The 21,995-nt window shown below is 41.4% G+C and overlaps 1 protein-coding gene across 6 annotated transcripts in view; it reads left to right on the top strand.

The window, feature by feature from the left end:
• Positions 1-21,995, top strand: part of LOC119647411 (ecdysone-induced protein 74EF) — a 717,970-nt gene that overhangs the window by 622,297 nt on the left and 73,678 nt on the right. The window lies entirely within an intron of this gene.

Genomic DNA, 21,995 nt, shown 5'->3' with positions numbered 1-21,995 from the left:
CGTAATCAATCATTTGACGTGCCACAAACTACACTACACCTTCCAATCCATTCAATCAATGCTCAATTTTACAACAAACCGACAGCAGCACTAATTTCTTATGACCGAAATACCAAATTTCATGTACTTGGCCAAATCGATCATGACACACACAATCACCGATGTCTGACAAAAAACCGGAAGAACTGCGAACTTGTTGAAATCCATTGAGATAAACATGCATAAGCCATTTTTCCAATTCAAAACGGAAAAAACACGACTGAAAAAATACCAATAAATACTAATTGTTTATAACAAAATTCCGCTACAAATAAACCACTCATAGCGCCATGTTCGTCAGACTTTTCCAGCATTGACTACTGCACCCCCTAACACTTGCTTGTTCGCCTTCGCCAATCTTATTCCCAAGACGTTTATTTGCGCAAAATTGTGGGAGGGGGCACAAGTGAGTTGTGCGAATTCCGTGCTTGAAAATTTTTCTGTGTCAAGGTTGTGTGGAATAGCAAAAACAGCAACAACAACTACCACATCTCACCGCGAAAAACACCTCATGACTATTATTCAATATGCATTTTATACTATTTAAAGTGCGATTGTATACGGAATTATCATTAACTCTCATCTTGTGCACTGGCCGGACTGGCTTCTGGTTCGTTTCCAATTTGCATTATTCATATTATCTCTTTGGAAAAACATAAACTTGAAGGGGGCCGAGGGGGGTTGACAAAAAAAATGCAGAATTATGGTTAATTTGCTTATGGAGATACCAGCATTTTTCGTGTTACTTCCTCATCGTCTGGGACCCCGGTACCGGAGATCTTTGAGCTAATTTTGGCATGATTATCACTTCAGCAGCGGCAACAGCAATGAAATGAAGAAAGGCACTAAAAATACCAAAAAAAAAGCGCACCAAGAGCTGACCTTGCCGGGTGCAAGGCGATAATGTTGAACATTAATAATTATCGTGGTACGTATGAGCTTCACTTCAAATGTACCACACACCAACCATGTGTGATGATTAATATTGTTGCGATGCGATATTGAAATTTGGTTTTTACATGTACGTGTGTTGCTACATTACACTATTGCGCTCTACGTTACTTCCGGTAGCCTTTGAAGAAGAGAAATTCAACAGAACCTTGAATAAACTGAGTCGAGTGGTTTGGATGAACGAATGGAACTTTATGTGAAACACTGGAAGTGGAATATTGCGTAGAAGGAAATGTTTTTTAATTGTTTAATTTGTTTAGTGGTATAACCTTGGAAATTATTGCAATTAGACTTTTAGAGAGATATACGATGGAGACATTAATAATCGTCTTAAAATGGACACATATTACATGTTCATGATACACCAGTTGTCACGTCTTCAGAGTTGAGGATCCCTTACCAGACGAAAGGGCAAAATATATTATCCTGTATTCGTTCGAAAATTGGAAGCTGGGGACTTAGAGCAAACAACTTAAGTCGTCGCACTACCAACTAAACACCTACCCCTCCTCAGAGAACTAGCTTGGAATCGTTTGACACATTCTCCTTCTCCTACCTTAGGGAGCCTTCAAATCAGGGAATTCCTTCCGCCAATCCGGTCCCTTCACTGGTTAAACTCCATCTTCTTCGCGAGAATAAGGACCCGAACGTAATGTGCACAGTACGACCCCACCCGTCGGCGCTCCTTGACACCTCTCTAACAATATTGCCCAAAAAAAGCCTGTCCTTCCTATTGTACCTGCATAAAGTTGGCGATAGATCTCATAACACCTTCTGCAAGAAAAAAGATTTTCTCGTATCGTCCCCTACCCCATTGCAGAGCACACAGTCAGGGAATTGTACCATCCCAAGCCTGCATAGGTAACACAGAAAACTTCCATGCCTGCTTGGAAGCTGGGCGAGGAAATAAGCAATCTCACCATGCTCACTCGTTTCCCTAAACATTCAGTGTATTCTACCATTCTTCCCGAGCCACCACCTCCTATGAGTCCTCCACTTGTGGATGATTTTGCGCTCCTTAACAAGGAGTACAAAGGGGATCAATCCCGCGATCTCCATCACAGCCGGTTCTGAGACATCGCGGTAGGCAAGGTGTCCCACTTTTATACTTGCTCGTTGCAAAGGGTATAAGCATAAACCTCCACGCGATGGACTGTATTGCAGTCATAAAAATGCGTTTCCTACGAACGAAAAGCACCCCTTTTGCCTTTAGCGCACTTAAAGCCGAAACTCCAATTACGGCCTTGTCTCTGTTGCTTTGATTTGCGTCCAGCAAAAAGTGTTACAACATCATCTGCATAATCAACTAGGCGCGACTCTTCTGATATGTCGAGTCTTACAAAGGCTATCTCCAGATGCGTTTCAGATGTCCTTGGAATCCTGGGTCCTTGTGCTATCCCCGGCGTGATCTTGATCCACCTTTGACACTCCAGCGCCTCAAGGGGGGAAGTGGCCCTTTGGTATTCCCACAATATCCGTAAGAGGTAATCAAGTACGTGGAACTCCTAGCCTACCCGGAATGTTATGGAACTGAAGGTATATCTGACATCAAGCATTACGAGGAGCAGCACTCGTCGAAATCACCAATGGGTGCCCCAACTCAATGAGTTGCATCCAAAACCTCCATGACAGCATCCTCTGCGAATCTCCTTTCTCTTAAACCGAACTTTCTTGTCACCTTCCGGCGATAAGAGAAACTGCCCTCCCCCTCTCACTGAATGCATCGACCAGAATGTCAGTTTTGCGCATGGCGAAACACCAAAACTGTTCCAAAAGTAGTTGAGTTAAATCGAACCACTTGTAACAAATGAGGTGGAGGGAAACTCTAACCTTTGCCCTGGAACCGGTCTCAGTGCTCTTCCTCTACGCCTCCACCGTGTCACGAAAAAATGGAATCGACGATCGAGCAAGGACAAACATTTTGTGGTAAACTGAAAAAATCTCTTGAGGGAACTAACACAATGATTCGTAAGACGTACGGGAAATCTGCTCTGTCCTACTCACATGTTTCGAGATGATTAAAGGCCTTTACAGAGGGCCGGGCGGCCGGGCCGAGTTTCACGACAAACAATCCTCTGGACGGTTGGTTGACAGCAACCAAAACCGAAAACAATGTGACTCGTATTGGACAATTGTTAGGCTCTAACCATCGTTTGAGTATCAAGATGGCAACAACCGAGAAAATTTGTTACAGTCCTTATGGTATGGAAACGAGTAGAGGTGTTAATTATGTATCATACTCTACAGTAGGAAAACCAGCTCTTATCAAAGTGTCTTTTGACTTGCTTAACAAGGTGTGCTAACAACAAAGGGATGGTACCGGTATTTCGGGAACCACTTGTTTCCTTCATAAGTGCAAACAACGAGGGGACTGTATTGATATTTCGGGAACCACTTGTTCCATTCATCAGTGCTAACAATAAGAGGACTGTACCTATATTTCGGGAACCACTTGTTACCTTCATCAGTGCTGACAACAAGAGAACTGACCGATATTTCGGGAACCACTTGTTACCTTCATCAGTGCTAACAACAAGGGGACTGTATTGATATTGCGGAACCACTTGTTCCCTTCATCAATGCTAACAACAGTCCACTTGTTGCTAGCACTGATGAAGGGAACAAGTGGTTCCCGAAATATCGGCTTTTTCAAAATAAAAATCAACACTAGCGAATAGGAAAAACAAGTTTTATTATTTCAAATAATTAATCGCTATAAACATCGCATAATTACACTCAGATTTCCAGCTTGCCGAATTGAATGCGTTTTCGACGTCCAGTGCCACCACGGTTAAATATTTACTGAAGAGTCACGCATTTCAAGGTAGCTTTAAAACCACCCTTTTTTGCGGAAATACGATCTCCTTTTGGATCACTGACAAGTCCTTTTGTCGACCATCTGTTGATGGGGCTTACGCTTAGCTTATTTCCGCTATAAGTCTTGTTCTTCGCGTTGAATTTTAAATAGCCAGGCTTTCTTCTTCTAATCCATTCCACAGACTAACCCGGCATTCTTTTATACCATTTATGAAAATGCCGCAGGGCCGATTTTTGATCTGGAAAAAGGTCCTTTTGTTGTTGCAGTCAGCGTTGTGTCGACCAGACCGTGAGCCTTTTCCTTGGATAGTCGAAGCATTTTCGGTATTTGCACTATATATATTTAGTTTTACGGAAACCTCGAACAGGACTCTGTCTCTGGTGTTTTTTGAAAGACGGTTCTATTCTACACAAATTTAAAAGTTGATGACAATGATTTCGGGATTTTGATCTTCAGCATCAAACGTATCTTCATTTTGCTTCATCGCCCCCCTTAAGTGGGGGGTGAGGTCAAAGCGACTATAGATGTGAACGCCCTATCATTTTCGCCGAGTGGTCCATAATTAGATTAGATAAGGCTAATTTAGACGTTTTGATTTCAACATGCCTACATTGCCAATTACACCTTCGGCCCAGGCCACCTACTGTTGAAGCAGAATACAGTCATAATCCTAGATCATGCGCTGCTGCGTAATAGTTTACGTGGGGTTCCATCGAACTCATTGATTCATCACGTTCGATACAATGGCCTAAAAATCATCCAAGTAAGCCGAAATCAACCTAGAGGGGAGAACTACCACAAAGACTTAAAAGGTTGAAGAAATTGACCGTGAAAGTCCGCTTGCAAATATTGAAGCTCCACTGGAGTATCACATTGATACACGCTTACATACCTCTGTGCTAGTCAGGCTCAACGACCCCTTAATGGAGGTCCGGTATTTTCGATTCAACCCGCCAATTTCGCGAAGTTTTCAGGTTTTTGAGAGAGGTTTGTCTGTAGGTCGACTCTAGTCAATCGTGATGATGTTTCACCAAATCATTTAAGTCATTACAAATGATACTTAACGTGTGGTCCAACATTCGTTAGGTTCAGTATGAAAGCCACCTCTCACAGGCTTCTTTCCGCCTCCTAACTTCGTTTTGGTGTGTCGGATAAAAAAAAACAGTAGTTTGTCATCTTTGTCCCTTGTTAGGCGTACGCTTCACTTCTTCTTTCAATCTTCGGATGATATGCCCTTTCCCTGGAAGCAAAGGCTCATAAATCTCATTTTTCCATCCCACCTTGTGGAGCAACGTTTTCTATTCTTTCCTTGGTAGTACACCTAAAAAACCCGTCGTTTCTTGTATTCAACTAGCTGTTTAGCGTCTCGTAGGCGATTGCTTTCTACTAGTTTATAGATCTATGGGCCTTTGCTTATGTTGGAAGGTATTCCCATTCGAGATTCTTCTCGGCGAATGAGATTGAACTTCGCTGGAATACGGAAGCAGTTAACTTAAGCTGTACTATTCTGTCCTTAATGTTTCATCGCTACTTGGCTCTCACATTCCAAACCGACGAACCCGAACGTGGAATTAGTGCATCAGCCTACACAACAGCTTCCACAGCCTCAACTTGTTTTGTTTTTTTGGGCTAGGATAGGTGAATGCCTTTACGGACCGAGTATCGGACTACGTATGCCGTTGGACTACCAACTAAACTCCTAAACAGCCATCGTCAGAGAGTTGGAACCTTTTGTCAGATAACTTCGGCTAGCCCCGGAACTATCCCGCCTTGTGGAGCATTCATATTTTCCATAGAAAAGACTGTCTCTTCCAAGACTTTCATAGCGAAAAATGGGCAATCCTCGGCGGGTTCCACGCTTTTGCATCAGCCCGAACAGAGTCCGTAACGAATGATTTCCGCACGATTCGTTCCATCTATTCCATGCACCTCGTGGACTGTCTCCTGCTAGAAGTAAGCTGCGGAATCTCTTTATAATTAATCTGTACCTTGTAGTTTTGGCACTTGCCTCATCAATTTTTTTTAAACCTTATACTAAACGGCAGTGCTTAAGGCACTCCTTCCGCAGGTCGGCAATTAACGACGATCTACATAGCAGGTTTGCCAAGACTAATACATAGCAGGTTTGCAAAGACTGGGTGCCCTCCCCCCCCGGAGTATGGAAGCCCCACCAACCCCCACCTTTACCAGATTCATAACTGAATTTCAGACAATTTCAGCTGAAGCGCCACCACATTCTGAAGTACCTTATAGCGCGGTTCTGGCTGTTCAAAGAGTTTGGACCAAATTTCCGATATTCACCTTTGCGGTATTCCACGCACAAGGAGAGCGCCAGGCTGGTGTACGCTGAAAGATAAAGTCAATCATTTCGAAGGCTATGTATTGATGGTTGCTCGTCAGGAAGTCTTCCAAAACTCGCTACCCGTTCACCGACTGTTTCTGACGCAAAGGTTCCATCGGGTATGCCTCCTTTGCAACCTGGGTGTCAGAAAGTTGGCGTGACTCCGATGTATAAAATTGCAAGCCCTGCTTCCACTGGTAACGTGAGATATTATCCTGGTATAGAAGTCACCTCTAACCAGGACCTCTCGTCCTTGCTGAAGAAGTTATAATTCCATATCCCGGAATAAGGCTCCATATTGCGAATGTCGCTCCGCTTTCATTTTCCACGTAATAATTTCAAATGATTTACCACATCTACGTATAAGGCTCCCAAATTGTTAATCAAAAAATGATGGAATGCCAGCCTTAGACAATACAACGACCATTATTTATTACTAAATAATCATAAACTCGGCGCCGATCCATCGAAACGTCCACAAATGATTCATAAATATCAACTCATATCAATCGGAAATGGACCTTCTTACATTCATTTTAATAGTTCAATGGAAACTTTCCTTCCTTACCGGAAAACAAATAAATCAAAAGTAAGCCTATGCCATATAAGATATTGTGTCGTCTCAGTAAAAGTGTAAAACACCGGATACCCATAATTGCTGGCACTCGCCTGGTCAACATCTCTGCATTGTGGCTTGGTATAATGATGCCATGATGAATCATATCTATGCTATCCGAGCCTTATAAATATTCAGAAGGTTTCTGCAACATTCGTTACATTCTCAGAGTCCGGCATCTCGCATGGCATGGAAGACGACAGGGGGGGTGACAGAGCAAGAACTCGGAAGAAATAGTCAGCGATTAGGATTATGAGGTCCCAAAATGCTGATGTTACTTCGGCAGAACCCTTGTTTGATTTCAAGAGCCATCAGTATAGGAACCTCCTGGATATCCCCATAAATTAATTCGTAGCACGCCTGGATAGTGTGACTGTATTAGTTGGAACAACGATGGGCCTTTTTTCTTAATTTATTTCTTTCAGAGGAGAATAGTTATTAAGACGCATCTTCGTTGCTTGTAGACATGCTTTTTGAAATCCTAGCTCCTGACATGCACTTCATTTTTTCCAAACAAATGATATTCCATTCCTGTACCCTTTGGACGCAGACACAGTCTATTGTCTGGAGAACATAAATCGGCACCTTTTAGAATACTAATTGAGATGGGAAGAACACGCTACGCGATCCGCCAGACAGTGGGCTCTTTTGATAGTGAGTAATTCAGGAAGAATGGTAGTAGACGATGCATGTTTGTTTCATTTGTTCTTTTATTCAAAATGACCATTTCGAATAAGAGGTTAGTCTGTGTTTTCAAGGATTAGCTCTCCTCTCCTCTTCCAACTTATTTGAATATTTGTCGGATCCATACTAGACTCTGTAGTGATTCATGGTGAGTACGATATTTTTAGTCCCCGAAAAAATAACCCCCAAAAAACGACGAATCACTAAATAAACTTTTAAAATCACACAAACCTGTTGCGAAAATGACTAGAGGGCTAATCATCAATCATACCAGTAACCTGACTGGGTCGCAAAAGGAAACAACTTTCACATGGCCATACGCAACAGGTACTCTGCAACACACATACCTACTATCTGTGCGTATATTGCAAAATTCACCAGATGCTGCCGCTATTACTTTGACTGGAATACTTCTGCTGGTGACCAACAGGCAACATTTACAAAAAAACAAAAACAACAACAACAAATTGTGCAAAATATCTTTTGCCATTTTAAAATTAATTCCATGTCAGCCTGTACATATGTACCATCCATATATGTCTGCCATACACATAAATATCACTGGAGATTTTCAAAGTAGATTTTACTTTCGATCGCAGTACACACACCTCGGTTGCATCCACAATCTCATGCAGCAATGGGAAGATGTTCATTGGAAAAATCTTGAAAGCAAGATCATCTTTTGCATGCACTTATGCCGAGGAAAACTCATCTCAGCTAACATGAAAAGAAACTGAAAGAAAAACATGTCCGAGTTTTCACTCTCTCTGGCGTGATTTTGTCGTGAAGTTTTTAAAATAGTTTTCCCCCCTTGCATTCGAAATTTCATACATGTTCGCTACGCATTTTCTTGATTTTCCACACAGCGGAAAATCAAATTTGTTTACTGTTGCAAATCAAACCAACCTCACTAACATAATGCATACATTAACCGATTTCTTCCCACTTTGCGCTCATCCATGCGAAACCTGGAAAATTCCATATTTCTTTTATGTTTTTCTTATCGGCCCAAGTAATTGTTATTCTAAGTGGACGGAACTAATTAAATTGCATTTCCGTTTTTCACCAGATTTCAGATAGTTTATTTGCGTATCGAGGTTCGGAAGAGGCGACAAAACTTCCAAAAGCTTTCCGAACCAAGGGGGGTCCATCCGCTTATCTGAACGGCTGTGTGGCTACGCTTAGAAGAAATCGCCTCACAATAGAAGAGAAAATGCAATTTTATAGCTTTAATTTTCCCAATGCACAAATGTGCAGGAAATACAAGGCAATTGTCGCTCTTAGATTGCCTTGACTTTCTTTTCACTGAGTTTTGTCGTTGATTGAAATGCATCCGAGAGATGTTGGCCTTTTGTTGTTTAATAGCTTTGGAAATTTTGCGGTTGCATTCATGTATGTTTTCTTACATTTGCTGGTTGCATGTGCATCCTTCTAGCAGCTCTTCAGTATTATCATTCATACCCTAATCTCCAATATCTTAACCGTTCCAGATGAATCTTTCAAACCACCCAAAATATCTCCCTCTATCTGACGCCATCACCATGACGATATTTTCATTATAAATTATTCTCGCTTGGTCACGTAAATTAATGTATCTACCTTAAAAAATCAATCTGATTTCAAATTAGAGGAAGACCCGAAACAAAAATAATCAAAACACTTTTGTATCTTCCATTTTTTCACCCCTGCCCGTCCTACGATTAAACCAAATAAACAAAATACGAACAATATCTAAACTAGCGAATTTCATAGTATCTAAAACTCATGGATAAATTCAATAACAATACACGCTATTTGCCATTGTATTTAGGAATTTCAATTCCATACACTTTTGTTAATTTAACGTTCTACACATATGAAAAACTTTGCGTTATTTACCCTCTACCTCATTTTCCCGGAAATGAATGAAATTCTGAATTGATATAATTGAGGCAAAGCTAAGTCAGCAGAGAGGAAACAGGAAACCGAAGATTTACAAGTGCGACATCATCTAAAGATTAATGTTGTCGTTTTATAGTCAGGAAATATTTATGCAAATTAGATTTGAGATATTTTTAATGATATTGAGGCCAAGTGATAGTTTCGGTTTAGTTCTACGCAGATTTAAGGGAACGGACCCACATTTCTAAGAGAATGTGGGTCCGATCCCTTAAATCTGCGTGGAATTAATTGGACGTTTTCTGGCTAAAAATAAAACAAAAACAGATATTATACATATCTTTTTTCCCCACTCAGTTTCGGTAAATCTTCATCTTCTTAGCTTCAGAACTTGCTATTAAAATTGAAAGCTTCGTCCGGCCATAATACCATTGGTTCAATATGATTAATATACGCTTACCATTGTCCCTTAAATAGGACATAACACGTCTACCATACCTAGAACTCAAATTGATCGGTTTTCGGAAATATGCCTCTGTTCCCTCCAGGACTTTCCGAGAAGCTTGCTTTCATTTTTTGCTATCTTGCTGCTCATTTTTCCCGAGAAAGTGGATCCTGAGAAAGCGAATTCCACTGCATACTATTGCCACCAATCCACTGCTTGTTTCGCCCTTTGATCAACACGTCTATAGGGATCTAGGCTCTCCCTGCCGTGGTTTTTCTTTTCAGATTTTATTTAGCTAAAATACGAAACGATCCACAATGCACGAAACTTTTATAATTAAACAATTGTTGAGTAAGGGCTACAAGTTCAATTGCGATGTACACCAGCTTTTGCCCAAGATCTTGTTCGGTTCGAGGGGAAAGATACGTCATAAACAGATGTGTCACCTTCAATCTCCAAAAGAACCATATAGAATAGAACATTGCTATTCTGACTGACAGTCAGGCATTGAACAAGGTACTTAGATCCAACCAGGTGAACTCAAAACTTGTATGGGAATGCCGTGAGAGACTAAACAAACTCGGCTCGCACAATAAGGTCTAAATATCCTGGGTTAGAAAGCCAATGAAGCAGCGAACGGCCTGGCCAGAAAGGAAGCAGAGAGGCCTTCACACGGACCAAAATCCTTCTGTGGAATCTTAAATGGTTTAGTGGCTATGACATTAAAAAATGAAGACGACCGGCTGATGGAACTATACTGGGCTAACTTACCAGGAATGGAGCAGTCCAGGTTGCTCATGGAGGGATACAAACCCAAGCACACAAAGGACAGTTTTAACCTTCTCAAGAAGAAGAACCTCCGGATTATAGTGGGAATACTTACTAGTCACTACCGACTAAACTACCACCTGCAAAAGCTAGGAATATTTACGGACACTGACTGCAGGTTCTGCGCAGAATGCGACAAAACCTCCATACACATTCTGGGACAATGTCCAACCTTTGTACAAAGTAGGTCGAGGCAACTGGGAGAATACTTTCTACCAGATGCCAAACTGAAACATTTGGAAGTAGGGGATATACATACTAAAATTTCTGATGGTTATAGGCTTGGTTGGGATACTATAGTTAATAGGTACATTATAACCAGTAAAAAGGGAGTTCTTTTCTTGTGTTGACCATATAAGCCGACCTTACACGATCAGTATCTCATCAATCTGCCATAGGTCAATCCATCAAAAATGGACTGAATAAAAACTGAAGGATTGACGTGTTAGTTTGAACAAGACTACAAAAAACATCCGAACCATTCGAAAGTCATATTTCGACTTACAATACAATGACAACTTCATCCACTCAGCTAATCATCAGTTCAGCTCAGCTGGATCACTTTTATTTAAAAATTGAAATAGTCATCAGACGAACAGTTTGCCAAAATTTTGTCATTCTGACTGACGCCAGATTGATGAAATACTGATCGTGTAAGGTTAGCCATACGAATGCAAATCCGAAGAAAGCTGACTAGTGGAAACGCCAGGCAAATATTAAAAGAATTCGGTGGACGAGGCCAATAAAAAGCTGCTTCAGTTTGAATTGATCAAAGGACCGCGAAACCTGTTAGAGGAGCATCGGGGAAACCAATTACCGGCTTGGCCAGTCATCATACCATTTGGGCAAAGAAAAAATCATTCCAGCCGTTCTTCATCAATATATTAGCCTCTCGATTTGATGATCATCATCAACGGTACAACAACCGGTATCCGGTCTAGGTCTGCCTTAATAAGGAACTCGATTTGATGATGACCCCAGAAATTCTGGACATTCTTTCCACCAATTCCTGGAGTCTTTCTGGTCGCATTCATTGCCAAGTCTGCTGAAGACATTGCTATAAGTGAGATCCACTGATTGGACGCAATTTTCATACCTCTCTGTCCGGCCGATCCCAAAACAGTTCAATGGGATTTGCATCAGGCGATTGTGGTGTGTGTCATGTGCCCGCAGCTTCTTTTGATCCTTAACAGTTAGTACACGTATGTTTAGGGTCCTTATCTTACTGAAAGAAAAACCCTTTGTTATCTATCTATCAAATCGATGCCAGTTGGAAAAGCGCTTCGCTGAAGTATCCGGTGATAGTCTTATTTTCGTATTTTCCCGTCGATTTGGACCAAGGCGCCGAAACCAGCTTAGCCGAAACACCCCCATACCGTCACACTGCCACTGCCAAACTTGACTGTTGGCTTTACATATTGAGGTGCGATTCATTCATGTGGTTTCGCCGTTTGCTACCAAAAATTTCGAATTTGACCTCATTTGAGTCGTTTACGAACATTCATCGGTTGTAATGAGGGTTTTTTTGGCACCGATCCGTCCATACAAACCGACGACTGACCATTGTATCGGAGATCGTCTTCAGTAGCGTTTGATCGATTTCGATTCTAATATCTGACACTATTCAGAGATTGAACTCCTTACTTAACACTTGTATATGCCTATCATCACTTTCTGTCGTCTTTTTGGGTCGACCCGTCTCCTGTCGCAAAGCAATTTGGTTTCAGCGAATCTCTCCAATGTTGTACGGACTCCTTTCTGTCAAACTCCCAATATTTGGGCAATTTTTCGCTGCGAATGGCCAGTTTTATTCAAAATCACTATCTAAGCACGTTTTTCTTTCGATAGTTGCTTTGCTTTTCCAATTTTCGGGAGTCTGGACGTCGTTGGAGGGCTCGTAATTTTTTCACCCCATACTAAAATTTGCTCCTTTCGATCTTGAATACGAGCGCTGAATATTTGCTTCTACGGTTAAAATACGAAAACAGACAACCCTTAACTAGAACTTTCAAAAAGAGAACACAAATAAAGTTTAGGTCATCCAGAGTTAAGCTATCAACGGTCCCAAGAATAAGGACCAAACAAAAGTCTACTTCTCACTCTAGCGTAATTAACTGCTTTTGTCTCGGAAAGTAAGCAAAAAAATGGCAATCAGCGTCGATTTGCAGGTCTGTCTCTGTCCGTCCTTCATCACCACGTTTGTTCTCCCATAACCAATCCAACCCTGAGTTACAGGAGGCGACAAAATCGTTGTATACAATATTCTTTGGCTTTAATTCTTCACATAATACCCACATGGAGCTTCTGGAATCCTCTTTTCGATTACTTATTGCTTCTTCTGTTAAGGTTAAAAACACTAGCTTCGTTCAACTTGAACCGGTCAGCGATGCTTCAGTAATATCTCCTTCGTTATAGTTACTTATCATCAAGAACTCTTTTATAACTTATCACTTGGCGACAAAGAAGCGAGTGCTAGTCGACAAGCCTTAAGATTTTGCTTGCTCTAATTTCTATGGTAAATTTGGCAGATTGGGATATCAAGATCCCCAGCAGTCGCACCATGGTAATGAACCTGTGATAGCCTAGTGTTACCTGTAGGCGGAAACTAATGCTACTTCGAATGTGGTTTACTTTCATTACCAACAAAAACAATGAAATCAATAATCACACGGCTTAATCCCCCTTTTTATTGAATTCATTGCTGGGTATTTACCATGTTTATTAAAGACATACCCTTAAAAAAGCGACTGATGCCTTCGTTCGGGGCAGAGGCAAGTCTTTTTTACATCGGGCACTTTTCTACCATAAGAACTAAAAGCAAGGGATTAGCATCATCATCCATGATTAACAACTACCCATATTCTGCCCAAGAATGGACGAACTACTGCTGGAAGTCTATTTTCAATCTCTAAACAAACTGCAATTACAAAAATGGTTGTCTATCTGCTTTGTGAAAATGCATTTTTTCGAAAGAGTTTCGGAAAAAAAATACAAATTTAGCTCCTTTTAATGTGAAATGTCAAAACTAGGACTGAATAGACTGAAGCTTTTGGTAAGTCTGCCGATAAGTTCGAAGTTAACCCTGGCATAATAATATCGATGGAGTTTACCATGGTAGGATCTAGTCAATCATGACCCTATGCGAATACCAGGATCGTGGAGGGGTAGCTAGGTAGGTAGCAGTGACCGCACCGAGAAGCCCAATTAGGGCTATCGTGCGTCGTTTTGATGCCACAAACTCCTAAGACCATGACTCTTATGGGAAGGGCAGTGAAGCCCATAGTGTGTTACGTAGGCACCTGTCGTGATACTTAATCCTACGGTCCTCTTCAGACACGGATTGATTTTGTGACCACAATCAGAGCCCCGCTGAGACAAGTCACAACGGTACCAGTCTATACCAAGTGCATGGCTTAGCATTCATACTGGTGGATGCAAGAATTACCTAAATCTCTACCGAACTATGGAGTACGGCACCCGTGTTGATACGCAACACCACGTCGAGGCCCGAAGGTCTCTTCTCGCTTGAGCACAACCACAACCACCATGAAACTCCCACTAGGGGGGCCAACTGAAAATAACCGAGCTGCCCTCACATACAACAGGAGTTCACCCGAAGTATGTGAGTCCAGGGGCTTTCCCGGTTCCCATGGTACCAGTATACCCCTGGTAAGGTTTCGTGACCAATTTGCCACTTCAGATGAGTCCCCGTGCAGACTCGGGTCTGATCACCCTAATTAGGTCTTTGGAGCATTCGCCTATTGAATCACGGCCGGCAAACCAAAGTAATTACAGCGTCTCTCGGTGCCACCACTATGGAGATTCTCCTCGACCACTTGGTTTTGGTTTGGCCGATAAGGTTGCCGCCCCATCTTCCTCACCGCCACCTCTGAGCACCATTATGTGAAGGGCAAGTGGAGCAGAACCCAGTCGACTTAGATCTTCAGAGCCGGGCCCTTAGCATTTAAGGCTTTATGTAGTTCGAACTTATTTCATACGCCAAGGAAGTTTTATTCAATAAATTTCAAAGGACCTCATTAGGAGGAGAGTAAAGGTGACTCCTTAATCCTCCTTGTACAGGGGTCTTGCGAACACAAACCCATCCCCAAATATTGTAATGGGACATTCCGCTCTATCAAATTGGTGAACCTCGGCGCAAAACCTGGAGTTCCTTAGTAAGGCAGATCTGGACCAGATACCGATTGTTGGGCCGTTGATGATGATGATTCCCCTCTACTATTCCAGCAAAGCAAAGGGTCCCATTTTCACTTACATACTTGCAAGAAAAACCCCAGCTGCCAACTGCCAGTACATGCTCAATGCATATTTTTCATTCTGGATCACTTTTCATGCACCACAGTCAAAGTAAAGAAAAATAAAAATTCCAATCTAGAAATCATCACGCTGCAACCTAAGTAAATTGAATAGAGTGAAAATGCTCAACCGGTAATTGATTGAAATTGAAATCGAAAAGAAAATTCGATCAGCCAACCAACCAACCAACCAGTTGCAATCGGTGAAAACTCAATTACTCGTCGCACTGCACCCGATATCTACGAGTGTAATTATTTGTTTGGAAATTTCGCTTTTTTTTCCATCTATCTTTCCCTCTCAATTGGCTTCTCCTACACTTTATTTGCGCTCGGTCTATATGTATCTGATTTTTCCCGTAACCACTACTATCTGCCTACGTTATCGATACTCATTCACTATTTCCGTCACATTAACTTCTTGCATTGACTGACTGCAATTGTGCAGTATTTGCAATTCACCTAGTTTTTCTCCATATCTAACAGTTTTCACCCATTGACGGGAGAGATACATTTCTTCTGATTTTCAATAGACATAATAATTTGATTGCAATGAATCGATGGTTTCCATTGGTCGCGTGCAGATCAATCTTTGGCCAGGATGTGGAATCTAATGAGAGCCGTGCTTCTGACCGGTCCAAGTCCCGGGGATTTTCTTTGAGGCATCGCATCCAAGCAGGCAGGTGAAAACGCCCAAGCAACTTGTTGATCACATGGATTCATGCATTTGCTTATCGACAAGTGCCAGCAGAAAATGTAATGGAAATGTTGCATGCATGCGAGGAAAACTTGATTTTCATGTCTGGCCGGTACTCAAGTAGTTTTGCAACATGGAAAACCATAGTTGGTTGCGTTTTAAGAACGCATTAGGAAAACAATTGACGATGTTTTCGCGACAGGTGGTGGAATTGAATTTTAATCAATTTCCGCCAATGGGACCGGTTACACTTGATGGAGGGAACAACTGGTTCCCGAAATAGGGTACTTGTTAGATGAAAAAATGTTTTGTCCAACAAGGGAAAGTGGGTTCCTTATTTTTTTCACTATTTCAATTCTCTAATTTTATTTTTCTATTGAGGGAACTAAAATCCAAGCCCAGAAACTGATACTTTTGAGTTTGCTACTCTCAAGCAGAGGTGAGGCAGCGCCTGATGAGTTGAGAATCTGTCAGCCCCTATTCAACAGTTCCCAAATTCAAGACTTTTGTGGTAAATCTTAAAGCAGAGAAAGAACAGATGTCCCATAGGCCAGATACTTAGGATCATTTTTCTTCAAATTGCGGTCATACTCGCACCAAAAATTTCGTCCTTCCGAATTTACCAAACTGAACAATGCAGCTCGATCATTCAGTGATTATTCTGCAATCTTGAAGGTTATCCTGTTAATAAATTTGAATAGCATGAAAAAAACTTAAAATGGAATGGAATTGTTGCACTTTCAAGATACCATCCTTGTAGTGATTTCTTCAGCTGGCCATAGCCTTCGCATGAAATAGACCCGCTCCGACTTAATTTCTGCGTTTCCGCACTATACACTTTAAAAATATCTGCATAATAATATGAGTATAAATAATCTACAGAATGAGATATTTATTAATATTTATTAAGATGAAGATCAGTAGAATCGGGTGGTTATATTATGGACAAGTATTTAATACGATTCACTTGGCTTGCATGCAATTCATATGACCACCACCGTGCGATACAACTTGTCCTACTTACCTCAATAAAATCTTACTTTTCTGCCTTTTTCTTCGTATCTTTTTTTTTCAAAATAGCATTGGCTTTAAAGTATGCAAGTACTAGTACACACAAATACAAATCCATCATGCTAAAATGCACTATACCCACTACAAGTACTCTTTGACTTCCAAGTTTTTCATGTAAAATTTTCTATACTTTTTGCATCTCGTCCGCGCTACGATGCACTTTCATTGAAGCGCATATTGCATGACGCGTGAATGTATGTATCGAACTCATATATAATGTGCCTTTGCATTTATGTACATATATATATGTACAGACTGCCTTGCATTTCAAGTAAACTGAACACTTTATCCATATATCCATAGAAGAGAAATCCACCTACCCCGCGGTGCTATCCTATGCAATCATAATGCACTTTCGATATTATTATAAAATGTTGCTGCAGATCCGACTTGAATTCTATATAAAATGTTGAATTGCAGCCACACTTTTCCGGACTCCCGGTAACTGCTATGACTGCTACGGTAGCGGTTGCGTATTGGTGTTGCTTGGTGGGCTTTTCATTTTCATCTCTCTGGGTCAAGTTGAGTAAGTTTTCTTCTGCTTCGATCCTTCTTTTTTTCACTGCACTTTTTTCCCGTTGGGTAGTTTTAATGTTGAATAATTGCTGAGTGTAAGATGATATGGAAATTGTGGGACTTTAGAACTTGAATAAGTCAAGTTCTGATATTTTGAAATATTTTGAACCATTGAAGGTTGAGTATCTTATTGATTTCCAAACTCTGGAACCGATAGGCCTACATGAGACAGTCCTGAGAAATTGGATTTTTGGTTGGAGTCAACTATCTACATTTATCTTGGAAATTGTTCCTCCTCCAATAATGTATCCAAAAAAGGCTTAATTTTGATTTCTGCGTCCCCTGTCACCAAGCCTTGATCTTTGTCACCACCTCATTCCATTTGATTCCACCAGCAAACTGTCATCCAGTGCAGCTCTCACGGAAACTACCTTCTTCCTCTCTTTCGGCGGGACTGCTCAAATGCTTAGAGTCCCAGGACTGGGTCAATCCTTAACCGCGGTTCGTTCTCACTCCTTCCTTTCCTCGGGCCATCGAAAAAAACGTGCTCCCCATTCTCAACCTTGTTAACGCCTCTAAGGCACTTAAATACGGTCAGTAAACTTCATGTTCACTCAAAAATTGTATCACCTCGTAGTTCACTTGGCAGTACCTTCATTCAGCCCATCTTCTGACGTCCAGAGCAATGCGGTATGTCCAACAACAGATCTGTGGCTCATCCTCTCTCTTTTGCCATTCTGCATTATAAGCTGTTAGGTACTCTGGTCGCGTACATTCAATTGTAGAGGTGCCAACCTTCATTCGTCAAGTTGTCTGGCAGGAGCATCTCTGCATTTCGGCTAGTCGACATGTCATTCTTAATTTCTTTTGGGTCATGTTTTCCACTGCAGTTGTTCACACTAGGGCTACGTATAGCAGCACAGGACTAATTACCCTTGAGACGTTTCTCTGGTCTACCAATGTTCGGTGATATCTTCAAAACCACTACAGCGATTAACGTCATCTTATTTTCACGCTGAATATGTTTCATGGAGTTCAGCTTTTTTCTGATCATGATTCCTTAATATTTGAGCGCTGGTTGGGAGTAAATTATTGGATCACCAATGTTAATGTCGCTCTCTCCTTATACCTCTTGCTGCTCCTGATCCGTACCACGTCCTGCAAAGCGCAGTCACGTTGCTTCCAACGCAGACGTAGGGCCGGGTCTGATGAGTTGTCTCTGCACTAGATGAAATCACAAGTCATCTCATCTACTTTATGTTCGCCAAAATAGGTTAATCTTTTTCAATCAGAAACCGATCTCCCAACATATCTTCGTTCATCATCATCATCATTTTGATTTCGATGAGAAATTTTGTTACGGTTACTACCCCAATATCATCGTCGAAGCAAACACTTGTCACGCTCCTTTCATTATTCACAGTCAGTCATCCAGGGCGCAACCTTGTAGGGCACTGCAATTTGTGACGAGTACTTGCGATCCAACATTTAAATTGTCGTACGACGTCGTTTTCCCAGGAGAAATTGGATAACCATGCGAACAGCATATTTCAGAGCTTGCAGGTTGACTAGGGCTTCAATGATTTTGTTTCCTGAGGTGAAGATCTTAACCAGATCAGTCATTATATTGGCTACGTCAACAGAAGATCATCCTTACCAAATCTCAGCTGCTTGTCAGATAAGCCTCTTCCCTTGTCAGCGCCGAAAACAGATCACTCTATCCGCTCAAATAATTTACCATCCGTGTTCAACAATAATATCGGGTTACATGAGGATTGCTGCCCAATGTTTTGCATTACTTCGGAAAGACGGTCAACTTCTGTAGTTTTCATTGCGCAGGGCATAGTCCTTTTTTAAAGAAAGTAATAAAAAGTTGGGCAATCATTTGGTTCAAAACTTATTCGGTATGCCATCTGGTCATAAGGTCTGATTCCCAGCGAATATCTGCGCAGTACCTTTAGAGCTTTCTCATCTATTATTACAGGGACGAGGTCGGGGATCGACTGTAGGTGGACTCCTTAAGCACACATCTTCCGTAAAAGGAATGCACCACCCCATAGATTAGAGTCGGCTTCCTGTCTGTCTTTCTCCTACATGTGATGTATTCGGAGACCATTCCAACTATCAACAAGATATTCGATATCGGTACTATGCATTCTCCCCACCCCCACACGCATGGAGTGAATTCCATCGTTTTCTCTAGACTTGGATGTCGGCTCCCTGTACATGCAAAAAAAGGAGGTGTACAATTTTTTCTCACCAAGTATAGCCATGTAGGGGTTCCATATGGAAGATCTCCATTAGTTTTTTTTTCAACGGAGGTCTTATTTTTATATTTTTGACACAAGCTATTAAGTGGGAAGCTGGGGGAAAAGGTGGCGATTATTATCCGCACACTTAAATCAAGGGACTATTCTCAGAAGCTACTCAATCAAAAAAGCTAAAAAAAACTTGAACACCAACATGATGGCGACTCTTGCCAAATTACCATGTCCACAATAAAACTGAATTTATCAAGACCTATCACTGTCAATGGCAGTTACCTGCTCAGAACTGAGCGATTTAAATATCCCGAAGAACTACATTATTAAATTGCTTCACACATTGAACGCAACGTGGATGAAATGACAGCCCAAAACTGGCATTCTTTGTGATCGACGTATCAACGAACGTTTCAAATCTAAAATTTATCGCAATGTTGTTCGTTCTGTCGCCCTTTATGGTTCTGAGACTTTGCCGACTATAAAGGACAATGAACGACGTCTTTTGGTAATGGAGACAAAGATGTTGCGTTGAACTAGCGGCATGACACATTTTAACCACATTCGAAATGAGAATATTCGCGATCTGTATGGGGCTGCGCCGATATCCAGATCAGACCTTTGATCAAATTAAATGGCGCAACCGATCACGACGAGCAGACCCCGCTTGGGAACGAGACAAAGACTAAAGAAAAAGAAGAATATCTACTTAAACAACGAAAAACCTCAATTCTGAGTTAATTTCATTAAAAGTACAAAAATTTCACAGTGATACAGGCCAGCGAAGAAAACGTAATTCCTGGAAAGTTTGGTGTAAATTCCACTATTCTTAAGTAAATTTTAGAAAGACAAAATTTCAAAAAGGAACGTTTTGCGATACATCGAAACGTTATGCTTTGTAATTTTTCAATGGCTGTGACAGTCTGTTATCGCACACGATAGGTACGACAATTTCTGATATCAAGCACACCTGCTGTAGGACTACACTCTCAGGTGCAATACAAGAACTGCATAGACACCCTACGAAATTAGTGTCGATTCAAGGGGCAGTTAAGGTGGAAATTACCCCCGTCAAAAATTCAAATTTACCTCAGCGCAAAGCTCTTGCTGATGCGTATTGCATACTTGTCGAAACCCTTGCTAGCTGAACGTAACATGTACCTCTCATATGATTTCATGACCCATTTTTGGTCTAGGCCTAGACCGGATACCGCTTGTTGCGCCGTTGATGATGATTTTTGGTCTAGAGGAATTTTGCCTGGCGGCCGCTCTGGATGAACAGCCTACTTACTCACTAGACTATCCACTTCCTAATTTGATCTTGCATTCCCTGGTTTGACTATAAAACCCGAGTTGATTTTTTCAAACCAATTTATTTTAGGGGTCCAAATATTGGACCACAAAGCCTTAAGTAGAAGACTGGTTAGTTCGACTATCCTATAATTCAGCCAAAGTGAGAAAATGTTCTAGCGTCAGAAAATACAAGGAACCTAGGATTTTCCCATATTATGTCTTTGTCAAGTTCGGAAGAGAGTAACCAGGCCAAGGTCATCGGCTGACAGTCAATACCATTCTCCTTTTGCAAAACACACACTCAGAAATTGCTTTGCACTCCTCGAATTTGTGGAGTTTTTTCACATTTCCTGTATTTTTTCGGTCAAGAATTCATAGTAGATTATGCCACCCTAATCCCACTAGATGCATAGTGGAACTTTCTTCCCCTGGATGTTGCATTTTGGGATCGAAGTCGTTACCTGTCCTGGATTGATTTTACTTTGCCTGAGTTTACACTCTTGGGATTTACCAAATATATGTCTTTCTCATCACCAATCACAATATGGTGGAGGAACAGCTTCCTTTGAAACCTTCCGGTCAGGATGGAGGAATAGCTCCCTTTGAAACCTTTCGGGCAGGATTTCAGATACTGTTCTTCTCTGACAATTCATGAGGTAGTGGGCTTAAGGTGCATCCCATAGCTATCAGTTCCGGGCAATATGTTTCAATTTCATCCAGAAATTTCCAAAAAGCTTGCACTCCTTCTTTTTTGTTCTCCGCCCTGTAAGTCTAGCACGACCCAATTATCGGCCACTCTGGGATAGTGCCATGAAATGTAACCATATGGCATAGCCAGTTAGAAGCTGTCATTCTTTCTCAATGTCCTCGGCCTGTTCTGTCTTTTGACCAACTAGCCCCTTGTGTCTGGCCCGGGATGCGCTCAACAACTTCATCCGCACCAGTGATAAACACACGTTTGATGGCGGCCCAGTACTCATTAATATTAGCGGGCAGATTTCTCAAAGTTTCTAATGAACGCCAAAATTCATTTGGGGCGAATCCATCCACACTCTCTAAAAAATCTGTCAAATTAATTTGGAAGGTTCCAGACAGGACACCTTTCTCTGGTAGACGAACTGCATGAATGTGGCTCCAAATCTTCGACTGTTGATAGGAATTTGGACCTGGTAAAAGCTAAAATAAAAGATTCCACCTGTACCCAAGAAATGATTGCCAATAACCTGGACTTGAATGCCATGATTATG

The sequence above is a fragment of the Hermetia illucens genome, chromosome 2, assembly GCF_905115235.1.
Source record: "Hermetia illucens chromosome 2, iHerIll2.2.curated.20191125, whole genome shotgun sequence".
Taxonomy (NCBI): domain Eukaryota; kingdom Metazoa; phylum Arthropoda; class Insecta; order Diptera; family Stratiomyidae; genus Hermetia; species Hermetia illucens.
The sequence above is the reverse complement of the archived record's forward strand: the minus strand, read 5'-3'. Positions and strand labels throughout refer to the sequence as shown.